This window comes from Tamandua tetradactyla, chromosome 24, assembly GCF_023851605.1.
Source record: "Tamandua tetradactyla isolate mTamTet1 chromosome 24, mTamTet1.pri, whole genome shotgun sequence".
Classification (NCBI taxonomy): domain Eukaryota; kingdom Metazoa; phylum Chordata; class Mammalia; order Pilosa; family Myrmecophagidae; genus Tamandua; species Tamandua tetradactyla.
Window position 1 is genome coordinate 38,877,426 of NC_135350.1, and position 11,961 is coordinate 38,889,386.

Below are 11,961 nucleotides of genomic sequence, written 5' to 3' on the forward strand. Positions count from 1 at the left end.
TGAGTACAGTGCTTTCGGTGAGTTCTATGAGCTGTTCCAGTGAATTATCAAACCTGATTGGGGAAGGGTGGAACTCCGGAACTTCTAGCCAGTTGCTCAGAAGTGTGGAAGGCCTGGGCTTCCAGCTTGTGACTGGGGCCCCTGAAAGGCAATCTTGTAGAGGATTACCCTTAACCGGGGCAGTCTGGCTAACTCCAAGGAGTTAGAGTCAGGATTGAATTGTATTGAGTTAAGCAGTATTTACAGTTGGTGTCTGAAGCTGTATTGATGGAAACTGTAAAAGTTTCCTATACAAAAAGAGGGAACCTGAGTTTTAACTCTGATTCTATTAAAAATCAATGAACTTGGCTATGTGACCTGAAGGTTAGGAGGTTGAATTAGATGAGTAGTTCCTAAAATATAATCTGTAGATCAGTATTAATTTTGGACAAAGTTCTACCCAGGCTGTGACTAAGAGAAAACAAATCACTTAGTTTTTTAGATAACCATATTTATTGAAATACATCTCTCTCTCTCTTTTCCCCTAACATTATAGCCATCTACTTTTTTTAGGAGTTAAAATATCCTTTCACTTATGAAATGATGCCATTGGTAGTTGGTAGCTGTTTGTTCTGTCTTGTTTTGTAATGTACCAAATGAACGATACAAAGTTGGCAACTTTAAATCAGTTACCAAAATTTGAAAAATTATTACTGTTTCACATGATTTAAAAATCTGGGACCCATTGCATTAGGTTATCACTCCTGCTTCTAAAGTTCTAAGATAGGATATGAGGGACTAAGAGAAGTAAAACATGCACCTATTTAGAGGATCAGAAAGACAAGAAAACACAAAACATTACTACCCAGAAAGAAATTATTTGTGAATTTTTAGCCATTTTGGATTATTATGTCACCTGGTTCTCTGTGGACATCACAGAGACAAGTTGACTGCAGGTTCATAAAATGCAACTTCCTGTTTTGCTGGTGAACCCTTCAGCTCCAATTCCTGGCAGAAGTTAACATTTAACATCAGGCTGTCTATAGTGGCTTAGCAGGCAGAGTTCTCACCTGCCATGCCGGAGACCCAGGTTTGTGCCTGCCCATGTTAAAAAAAAAAAAAAACATTTAACATGACCTTGGTTGGGCCTTCCAATTTCTCTTCTGTGTAGATAAGATGTTGTCTAAACCAGCTTCTCAAAACCCAACCTATTATTTAAATCTGATGAAGCAGGGTAACCAGGAGAGCAGACACTATGGAAGGAGTGTGGTCGTTTTCCCTTTTCCCTCTTATTTCAAGTTGCTTTATTGCCTATACTTAAATAGCAAAAAAACTAAAAGAATGCTGGTTTCCCTTATCGTGTTGGTTTTAAACTTTGGCCTTGTGACTCATTAGGTAGTGAAAACAATCAGTAGCCCCTTGATAGATTCTTTAATGATTGTGGAGGTGAAATTATTACTATGGTGACTCATTTGTAAGCAAGTGATGGGCTGAGGTTAAAGAGCTTTGAGATCAGGGTTCAAATGAAAGCATCAGTAAGGCTGCATTTAGGTAGATCAGTCACTTGTCAGTCATCATTCCTTATGGATTTTCCCAATTCAGAGAGATTTAAAATTAATTTACTTAGATATAATGTGTGTATCTCTTGAGGAGAATCATTAAGAGTTTCCCCCTTATTGTACATTACAGAAAATATTTATAAACCTTAATTAGAGTTTAATATATTTTTCCAATCTAAAATATATCTGCTTTTAACTACAGCATTATGCTTTTAACTACAGCATTATGCTTCTAAAAATTCCTGCCAACTGTTGTGTGCTGAATTCTCACTTTGGTTAATGGGATTCAATTCCGTATAAAAGACATCACTTATCGATATGTATCCAGATATATATTAAATAAATATAACTGGTATGCACTTAAAAGTCCCAAATTTCATGTTCTCATTCATCAGAAAGATCTTATCCTTTTTATTCTATTTTTGCATATGTGCAACATAAATAGGTTCTGATTTTCTAGTTTCTCTCTCATGTTCTTTTCTTACATACAGGAGAAAGATAAGTATATGTAATTATTTCTTGCCTGCATTCCCTTATCCTGTCCAGGGTTTCCATTCATACTGTTCACAAGTGTTACAAGCACATGCTGCCTCAGTATATTAATGTGTTCACTACCCAGCATTGGAAATGACTTTCTCTGAACTGGGATTGCAGAATCAATGGCTGTGGCTAAATGATGTCTTTGTCTGAGTCTTGCTTTTTAATATTTACCTCAGTTACTTTCCCATTAACTCTGGCTGAATTGCAAGGCACCTTTACCCAAGGACATTTTCATAGAGGTAAACAAAGTTGGCTGGAGGGTAATTAGGAGCCATGATATCAAAGTGAGTCACAGGTCTGCTTCTCCCTCTGTGGTGGCATTCACGAGGTATATTCCGAGAATGGGTCAATTTTATCAAAGCTTAGGAGAATAGAGAGACATTGGAAGACTCCTAGGCCCTCGCCAATATCTGTTCTCAATCTGCTCTTTTTTTAGCAAAGGGCAATGCCGGTCAATTCAAGAAAAGGCAAGACAAGTAAGTGGTGAAGCAATCAGCTATAAACAGTAGCACCTCTGTTCAAAGATATCGTGTTCTCTAAAGAACAGTGAATATTTAGTTTCTTGCAAAGAACTGTGTCTAGTTTAACTCAAATTTGCAAGTGCCGATGAAAAAAGAAAAAAAAAAGGGAACATAGCACATCATGCTGCGGCTTTGTGTCCTTTTTATTTGTTTTGTTTTCATAGAGTTCTAGTCACAAGATGGAAAATTACATTCCAGTGCGATGAGTGCTATACACGTAGGGTGATGTGGGAAGAAAGGTGAGAATTCAGGGTAATCAACTTGTCTCAATTGCCTGGAACTTTTCCAGCTTTTGCAGGGAAACTTCTGTGCCCTGGGAACCTCCTCATTCCCAGGCAAATCCAGATGGCTAGTCAGTTGCCTTAGTGAGGGCCCAGTGCATTAGAAAAGTTGGGTTTAGTAATGGGAAGAAATGCTATGGAGGAAAACTTCATTGAGGAGAGAAAATATTTAAGCTGGGTCTGGAAGGGCTGAGGTAGAAAAATGGATATACTAGGCTTGATAATGACTTCCCAAAATATTCAAGTCTTAACCCTTGCCAGCTGTGAATGTTGCCTTTTATGGCAAAAGGATTTTAAAAACAGATCAAGTTCAGGATCTTAAAATGTGGAGATTATCCTGAATTACCTGGGTAGGCCCTAAATGTAATCCAGGTGCTTTATAAAAAGGAAGCAAAAGGAGATTTGACAACAGAAGGGGAGATATGACATTGGAAAGAAAAACTGAAATGGTGTGAGGAAGGGCCCATGACCCAAGGAATGCATGTGCTCTTCAGAAGCTAGAAAAGGTAGGGGAATGGATTCTCCCCTAGAGCCCCTATTAGGAACTGACCCTGCAGACACCTTGACATTAGCCTACTGAGACTAATTTTGAAATTTTTGTTCCAAACTATAGGGAGAATCCATTTATATATTTTTTGGACCACCTAAGTTTATGCTAATGTGTTACAGAAATAGTAGGAAACTAATACAGTGGGAATATGGAGAAGAGCATTCCAGATTGACATGACAAAGACTTAAGAAAGTGAGGTATGTTCAAGACACAATAAGGGGTAAATTTAGCTAGTTTAGGTGCAGTAAAGCAGGCATGGGATCATAGTAAGAGAAGAAGCTCCAGAGATAGGCATGGGTAGGCTCATGAATGATCCTGTAACTAATGTTAAGGGGGTTTTCTTCCCTCTTGAAGATTCACCAATAATTTCAAGCAGAGCCATAATGTCATCATATTCACATTTTAGAAAAGTTATTTTGGTAGAAGGATGGCAGGTGGATTATGGAGAGGGTGAAGAGGATCTAAAGAAGCAGGAATATCCATTTATAATGACTATATTGCCCAGGAAAGAAAATATGAGTCTTGATTGCCAATGATGATGAAAAGCAGGGACAGTTTCTAGAGATACTAGGAAGTGAATTATGTCTGTCTGGGTGTCTGCCTCATGAGGCAGAGGAAAGCTTTGAAATTTTGACGTGGGTACTGTGGATGACGAGGCTGTTTATTATCAAGATAGGTGATGCAGGTGAAGCAGTGTTATAGACTATAGGTGGAAGTGAAGGGTTAGCTTTTAGACATGTTGAATTTGAGAAGTCAGTAACATACAAGTAAAAGGCTATAAGGATAGTGCAATCAAGAATTTAGAAAGAAGCTTTGAAAAGGGAAACCTCTCATTTGGACATGGGAAGCAGGGAAGAAGGTAGAAATGTACTAAAGATGAGGTCACTGGTAATACAAACTTGACTCTCTTGCCTCCTAGCTTTCTTTTGCCCAGTATGTCCAGTCCATTTCATTTTTTTTATTGTAAAAAATGACATATATACAAAAAAAAGCAATAAATTTCAAAGTATACTGCAACAGTTGGTTGTAAAACAGATTTCAAAGTTTGGCAATGGTTACAATTCCACAAATTTAAATTTTTTTCCTTCTAGCTGCTTCAAGACACTGGAGACTAAAAGAAATATCAACATAATGATTCAGCAGTCATACTCATTTGTTAAATCCAAATTCTCTGTTATAACTCCACCTTCTCCTTTGATCATTCTACCATTTTTTAAGGGTATTTGGGTTATGTCCATTCTAACTATTTCATGTTGGAAGGGGTTGTCCATAATAAGGGATGGGGATGGACTTGTTGATGTTCTGGAAAGGCTAGTGCCTCTGGGTTTCAGGACTTCTCTGGCCTAGGAGCCCATCTGGAGGTTGTAGCTTTCTGGAAAGTAATCATAGCACATGGAACCTTTCCAGAATATCAGATTAAGCCCTTGGTGTTCTTTAGGATTGGCAGGAATGATTTTGGTTGGGATTTGGCAAACCCTGATAGTAACAACATCTAGCTGAAGCCTGTACAAGAGTCGCCTCTCTACATTATTTGAACTCTCTCAGCCACTGATACCTTATTTTTTACAATTCTTTTCTCCCTTTTGGTCAGGAAGACATTGTTGCTCCCATGGTTATGGCAAGGCTCATCTCTTGGAGTCATATGCACATTGCCAGGGAGACTTTCACTCCTGGATGCCATGTTCCACATAGGGGGATGGTAGTGATTTCACTTGCAAAGAGATGGGTTTAGAGAGAGAAAGGCCATATCTGAGCAACAAAAGAGGTCCTCTGGAGATAAGTCTTAGGTGTGTGTATTAGTAAGCTGCCAGATTGCAGTATACCAGGTCTGGAATGGCTTCCAAAAGGGGGAATTTAACAAATTACAACTTTACAGTTCTAAGTCTATAAAAATGTTCAAACTAAGACATCCAGGAAAAGATACCTTAATTCAAGGAAGGTCGATGGGCCAGGAACACCTCTGTCAGCTGCGTAGTCACATGACTGGCATCTGCTGGCCCTTTGCTCCTGGGCTCTGTTGCTTTTAGCCTCTGTTCCTGTGGGAGTTCCTCACTTTGCTTCTCTGGGGCTGGCTTTCATCTCTCGGCTTTCCTTGGCTCTCTCCAGGTTCTAGCTTGCTTAACATCTCATAGCAATATCTTCTGGGCTCCAAGTATCTCCAAACATCCATGTCTCTGTTCCCCAACTGTTGGCATCTATATCAGCTCTGCTCTGAAGTTTCTATTGGCTCTGTCATTTCTAACTCTTTCCAAAATGCTTCCTCTTTTAAAGTATTCCAGTAAACTAATCAAACCCTATCTGGATAGATGGATAGACTCACATCTCTACCTAATCAAAAGGTCACACCCACAATTGGGCATGCCACATGTAGGTGGATATAAGCTAACTAAAAGTTCCATACTACAATACTGAATCAGGATTAAAAGGTCTGCTCCAAAAGATTGGGTCAGGATTAAAACATGGTTTTTCTGGGGTATGTCATTGAGTCAAACCAGCATATTAGGTATAACTATAGGTCAGCTAAGATTCTCTGCTAAATAAATAAGCTTAACAGGAGCAAGTCTCATGATCAAGGGTTTAACCTACTGACTTGGGAGTTCCAAATGTTTGAGACAGTATCAGGGGTTTCCCTGGCGTAAAGTTTAATAGTTCCGTAGTTTTTCTCCTTCCCCTCAAGGGGTTTTGCCAATACTTTTTAACTATCTGCTCAACATACTCTTGGATGTATCTGGGCATTACATTAATCTATATGGATTTACAAACCCTCATTCCCATTCTGGGATCCTGTGTTTGGGTTGTTTAAATGATCTGTCCCGACAGGTTGAGTTAGATTATATGCTAGTGAAAATTTAGGTTCTTGTCCAGTCCATTTCTAGAGTACCAATATCTTGCGTATTAAGTGTATAATTCAGATAAAAGCCTCAGTTGATCTCCTAGTCCAGTTTCTTCATCTCTTATCTTGCTACTCTGCAATTTGTTCTTATGCCTTCATTCCTTAATCTCTAACTATGCCGCACTTCTGCTCAGAATTCTTCCGTGACTTCTTGCAACTTTCCCAATCATGCTCAAGCCACCTTTTAGCTTCATTGCCACTATTCCTGCCTTATATACTAGTAGATAAAATTATCACAATAAAGTATTGTTTAAAAAACTAACATTATATATAAATGAAGAAAATAATTATAAAATTCAAAATCCTTAAAAATTACAATCTTTACAGATAGAGTCCATTAATTAATGTTGTGTTATTTGTGCAAAGCTCTTTATGAATTTGCAAAAGTGGGGAAATGGTGAGGCTCTAGTAATATGCCAACTTCAAATAGAAGTTGTAAATTAACTCCATCTTTGTTTGAATACTTTAAACAAAGTAAACAACATTTGTAAGCAATGTTTGTGTGTGAGAGTATGTATCAGTGTGTTTTTTTTTTTTTCATGGGCAGGCACCAGGAATCAAACCTGGGTCTCTGGCATGGCAGGCAAGAACTCTGCTTGCTGAGCCACCGTGGCCTACCATGGTTTTGAAGATGTTCCAAATGATGACAAGCTCAAATTTTGTGTTCAAAGAAAGACTTTTAGTTTCCATGGCTGCTCAAGAAAATATCATGAAATGGTTTGGGTTAAACAATGGGAATTTGTTAACTCACAGTTTTGAGTCTGGGGTAATACCCAAATCAAGGTATCATTAAGGTGATGCTTTCTCCCCAAAGACTGTGGCATTCTGGGGCTGGCTGCTGTTGATCCTTGGCCCTTAGCTCCTCTGTCACACGGAAATGCATATGGCAGCCACTACTGGCCTCTCCATTCTCTTCTGGGTTCTGTTTAATTTCAGCTTCTGATTGCTTCCTGTGGCTTTCTCTTTGTTTGTCTGAATTTCACTCAGCTTGTAATGGACTCCAGTAACAGGATTAAGACTCATTTTGACAGAGATGGACCACACCTTCACTGAAGAAACTTCTTCAATAGGTTCCTCTGATGATGGGTTCACACTTGCAGAAACAGATTAAATTTAAGAACAGATTTTTCTTGGGTGCATACAGCTTCAAGCCACCACAGAAAGTCTTTATCTTCTTTAATTCATTATGTGGAGACAGAGATTCTGATGAGTAATTACTCATATCAGTGTAAATGCTGCTATATTTATATTCTGGTTCTTGAACTATAGTAAAAATCATTCTTACAATAAAAGATTTTCTTTGCCACTTGTCAATTTTCTCTGTCTTCTTGAGGATTATGGAAGAATGGAAATGCTTTCAAAATGTCTGTATCTTTATTCAATTTAAAATTTTAATGCCATCTATTATTATTTGAGTACATCTTAATACCGGATAGATTACGATTTCAGTTTAGAAATCTAAGTTATAGTACAATAGCACAAAGTATTGTTTCAATACTTAAAATAGCACAGATAAATAAAATGTGGTGTATATATATAATGGAATATTACTCAGCCAAAAATAGGAATGAAGTTTTGATGTGTGTAACAACATGAAGGAAACTTGAAGCCATCATATAGAGTGAAATAAGCCAGACACAAAAAGAGTTCACTTACATGAAATACCTACAATAAGAAAATTCATAGAGGCAGAAAGTAGATTATAGGTTACCAGGGATCAGGGAGGATGTAGAGAAGGGGGAGTTAATGCTTACTGGGTTGAGAACTTCTGTTTGAGGTGGTGGACAAGTTTTGTTATGGATGGTGAGCATGGTGGTACAATACTGCAAATGTAAATATCACACAATTGTACAAATGAAAGTGGTTAAAACATCTATCCAATACAAAATTTCCTAAGCAGCATGATGGTATACTTGAAACAGGCATTTCTATCACCTTTTTTTTTTTTTTTTTGCATGGGCAGTCATCAGGAATCAAAACCGGGTCTTCTGGCATGGCAGGCAGAGTTTGGCAGATGAGAACTCTGCCTGCTGAGCCACCACGGCCTGCCCTCTGTCTCCTATTTTAACTGTTGGAATAACACTTCTATTTCAAGGTTTTACTTTCCTAAATTTTTCCCTTTTCCTCCACTTGAATGAGCCTATTCCTCCTCTGTTATCTTAAAGTATCTCATGTTATAGATAGCTTTCATATTTATTTTATTTTTTTCTTTTAGGGTGATAAGCCCCTGAAAGAGAGGACCATGTTATATTCAACTTTGAATTCTCAAACTGCCTATTGCAGTATCCATACATGGCTGCCCTTGATAAACATAGTTGTTTCTCGCCTGCCATACTAGAGACCCGGGTTCGATTCCCAGTGCCTAACCATGAAAAAAAAAATGCACTGGAAAAAATGTGATTTTATACAGTACAGGCTGGATGGTTCAGTAAGTCCAGTTATTGAACACAGTCATCAATAAAGGATATAATTTTGCTTGGGGACTTGTGTAATGGATATCAGCTTCACATCCTATAAAATCTTTCTTGACTTGAACATTTTGAAATGTTTTTCTGATTTGGGCTGAAAAAGGATCAGTTTGGTTCTTAAATGAATAATGATAGAAAAACAATGGAAATTACTGCTATTCAAACTAGTAGTCATGCTTGTGCCTATCATTACTTGACAATACTTATGAGAAATTTATGGATGTGATTGGTAGCCAATAGATTCCAACTCAGAAGAAGCAATGGGATCTTTTCCAGATAAGGTACAGAAATGGACAGTCTTAATAATCATTTAAGCTAAGATTACATATTGTCTTCCATATGAAAAATAGATTTCCTTGTACTATTACTTCATTATACTCCTCAAACTTGTAATTCATTATTTTCATATCTGTCTTTCCTGCAATATTGTAGGTGCCAAAAGGGGAGGACCACATCTGACTTGTTCATGGCTGTATCTCATGGCAGTGCATATAGTAGGCATTCAATGATTGTGGAGGAGAGAGTTGAAGAAAAGAGAAGGAAGAGAGAAGAAGAGAAGACTCAAATTGGTTCTATTCTTTATTTCAAATTCTACCATAATATATGACCAGCGTTTTAATTTTGATTTCTTTAAAAAAATAATATGAACTCATTCCGGAACATTTTCTCTAATTTTTTAAGAAATTAAAATACTTTTATTTGCTAATCATGGGGTTGTATGTCTGTAGTATGATTTCTCCTTCTTTCCCTTGGCCACTACTAGGGGAACATGATAGATTAAAAAATAATTATAAACAAAGCTCTTGTGGGTCAGTGAGATCTTTGTCATATTTAAGGAACAGCATGTTACAGCAATATATTCCAGTTGGGGAAACAGAAAACCTATTTACATTCTGCCACTTACATGCTTTGATGGTGAATAAAACTCCTCAGCACGGGTCTTTCTTTGGAATAAAAATGTCAACTAATATTTTGCATTGATTATTTGGTAACTATTTTTAAATGTTATGGACATCTAGGAATAATAATTTCTGCCTAGTTGCAAAATGCGATATTACTTATATTTCTCTATAAAAGCTTATTCAGGAGGTTTCTTCTTGTCATTAAAATAATCAAACAGCTATCAAAATTCCCCTGTGAAGACTATGACTTCAAGATAGCAAAAGACCACACATTGTGTGATTCCATTTATATGAAATGTTCAGATAAGACAAATCCCTAGAAATGGAAAATAGATAAATGATTGCTTGGGGCTGGGGAGAATGATTGCTAGTCTATGGATTGCTAATAATGAAGTTTGTTTTGGCGAATGATGAAAATGGTATAACATTAGGTAGTAGTGATGGTTGTACAACTCTATGAATATACTAAAAATGACTGAATTGTACACTTTTGAAAGGATGAATTTTATGATATGTAAATCATATCTCCATAAAATTGTCTTGAAAAAGAAAAGGCCTGGAAAGATACACATTCACACCTTGAAAAAGTATAGACTTTTAAAATTAGTATTTTCCTGTTTAAAATCAGTTTCAAATCATCACCATGCATTCATTTAAACGAGGTTTTAAAAAAAAAAATGCTTAAAAAGCAAGTTTGAACTACTCTTTTTTCAATTGTACTCAAAGCTGTTTCTCATTCTTTGAATAAACTCTTTGAGGGCAAGTTTTCATCCTCTAGGAATGCATTTGATATTGAAAATGGCCAAACGTCATTGCAACCAAATATAATTAATGAGGTGTAACTATAAAATGACACTTTCTTGTGTGCACATAAAATACCTCTGAATGTTATTTCTAAACGTTATTCCAGAAACAATTTGAGCAAGGTCAACATCTGTGGATTAAATGAAAAATCTCCCATGGGGACTCTTTGGAATTAAAACATTTACTTTCACTTATATTTTTAATACATTAGTTAAAATAATCTTATTAGTTTATAGTTATACCTCTTGCTCATGATAAATGATGTGGCAATCCAGAAACATAGTTAGAAAAATGTGCTGCAGTGCAAAGTCCAAAGGTACCTTCCACTTCTAGGCCAGCCAGGCTACAAGAAATAAATTCCCTTCCTTTCTCTTACAAGTAGAAGTGACGAGAGTCTTAGAAGAGCAGGCCAGTGTGTTTCTGTGTGTTCCTCTTTTGATGTAGAGGTGAGCTCATCAAAGAAGAGAAGGTAGGTGACATGGTGGCATAGTCTCCAGCCCAAGTCTTGCCCTGGGGCCCTCTATACACATAATGCACCCAAGCTGTGGGATTCAGTTGTGCTAACTGGTGGTCAGCAGTCTGCAATTGTGGATTAGGCAATGGACTGAATACCCACTTCCATACCACCTGCTTTCCTTTACTGTGAGAAAGCACATGTAGGTATCTGAGAGCCTATAGACCTAGTGCATTATAGCAGTTGCCTCTGTTTCTGCAAACTTATTGAAGCCATTACATGTGGTTTAGTCTCAGAGTGATGTGTGTTCAAGGAGCATGGTTCTCACACAAACATTTAATTTAAAAGGTATGTTCAATTTGGTGATTGCATATTTTGAATGCATTAAAATGGATACAGTTTATGCCCTTCTGGAATGTTTCTTGATCCCTATACTTTCCCATCCCATAGTCTTTGATACCCCAGGTTCTCATTTGCCGACTCCAATCCCCCCTTTCTTCCCTTCCCCTTCCCTTCCTCTTGCCTCTCAGGTTCTGAAGTATTTTGTCTACTTTCCAATTCTGCGTTCCAAAAGACTAGAAAATAATTTGGTGGAGACAGATTGATTTCAAGACATCAGGATGTTGATAGAAATTGGCCCGATAATGACCCAATTTGGCATTTTTGGGGAGAGGAGAACCTGTGAATACTGCAATATCAAAAATGTTTATTGTGCTTAGTTTATAATTTTAATATCTCCCACCACAGTTTATAGTGTCTAAGTTACTTTCTGTCTGTTGCTTGACACTTTCCATTTCCCGCAGTATCTTAGCTACACCCCCACTTCCCAAAATATTTTTTGATTATTATTAAGATTACACCTTTTTAGTTCACCTACACTTCTGAACTGTCATTATTTCACTGGATTGTCTTCTTCTCCCATCATAATTTAGTATATCTCCTTATATTCAGAATATGTATCCTCTGCATTATCCTGCATTCCCAAGTGCTGGATCAGGGACTGAACCAAA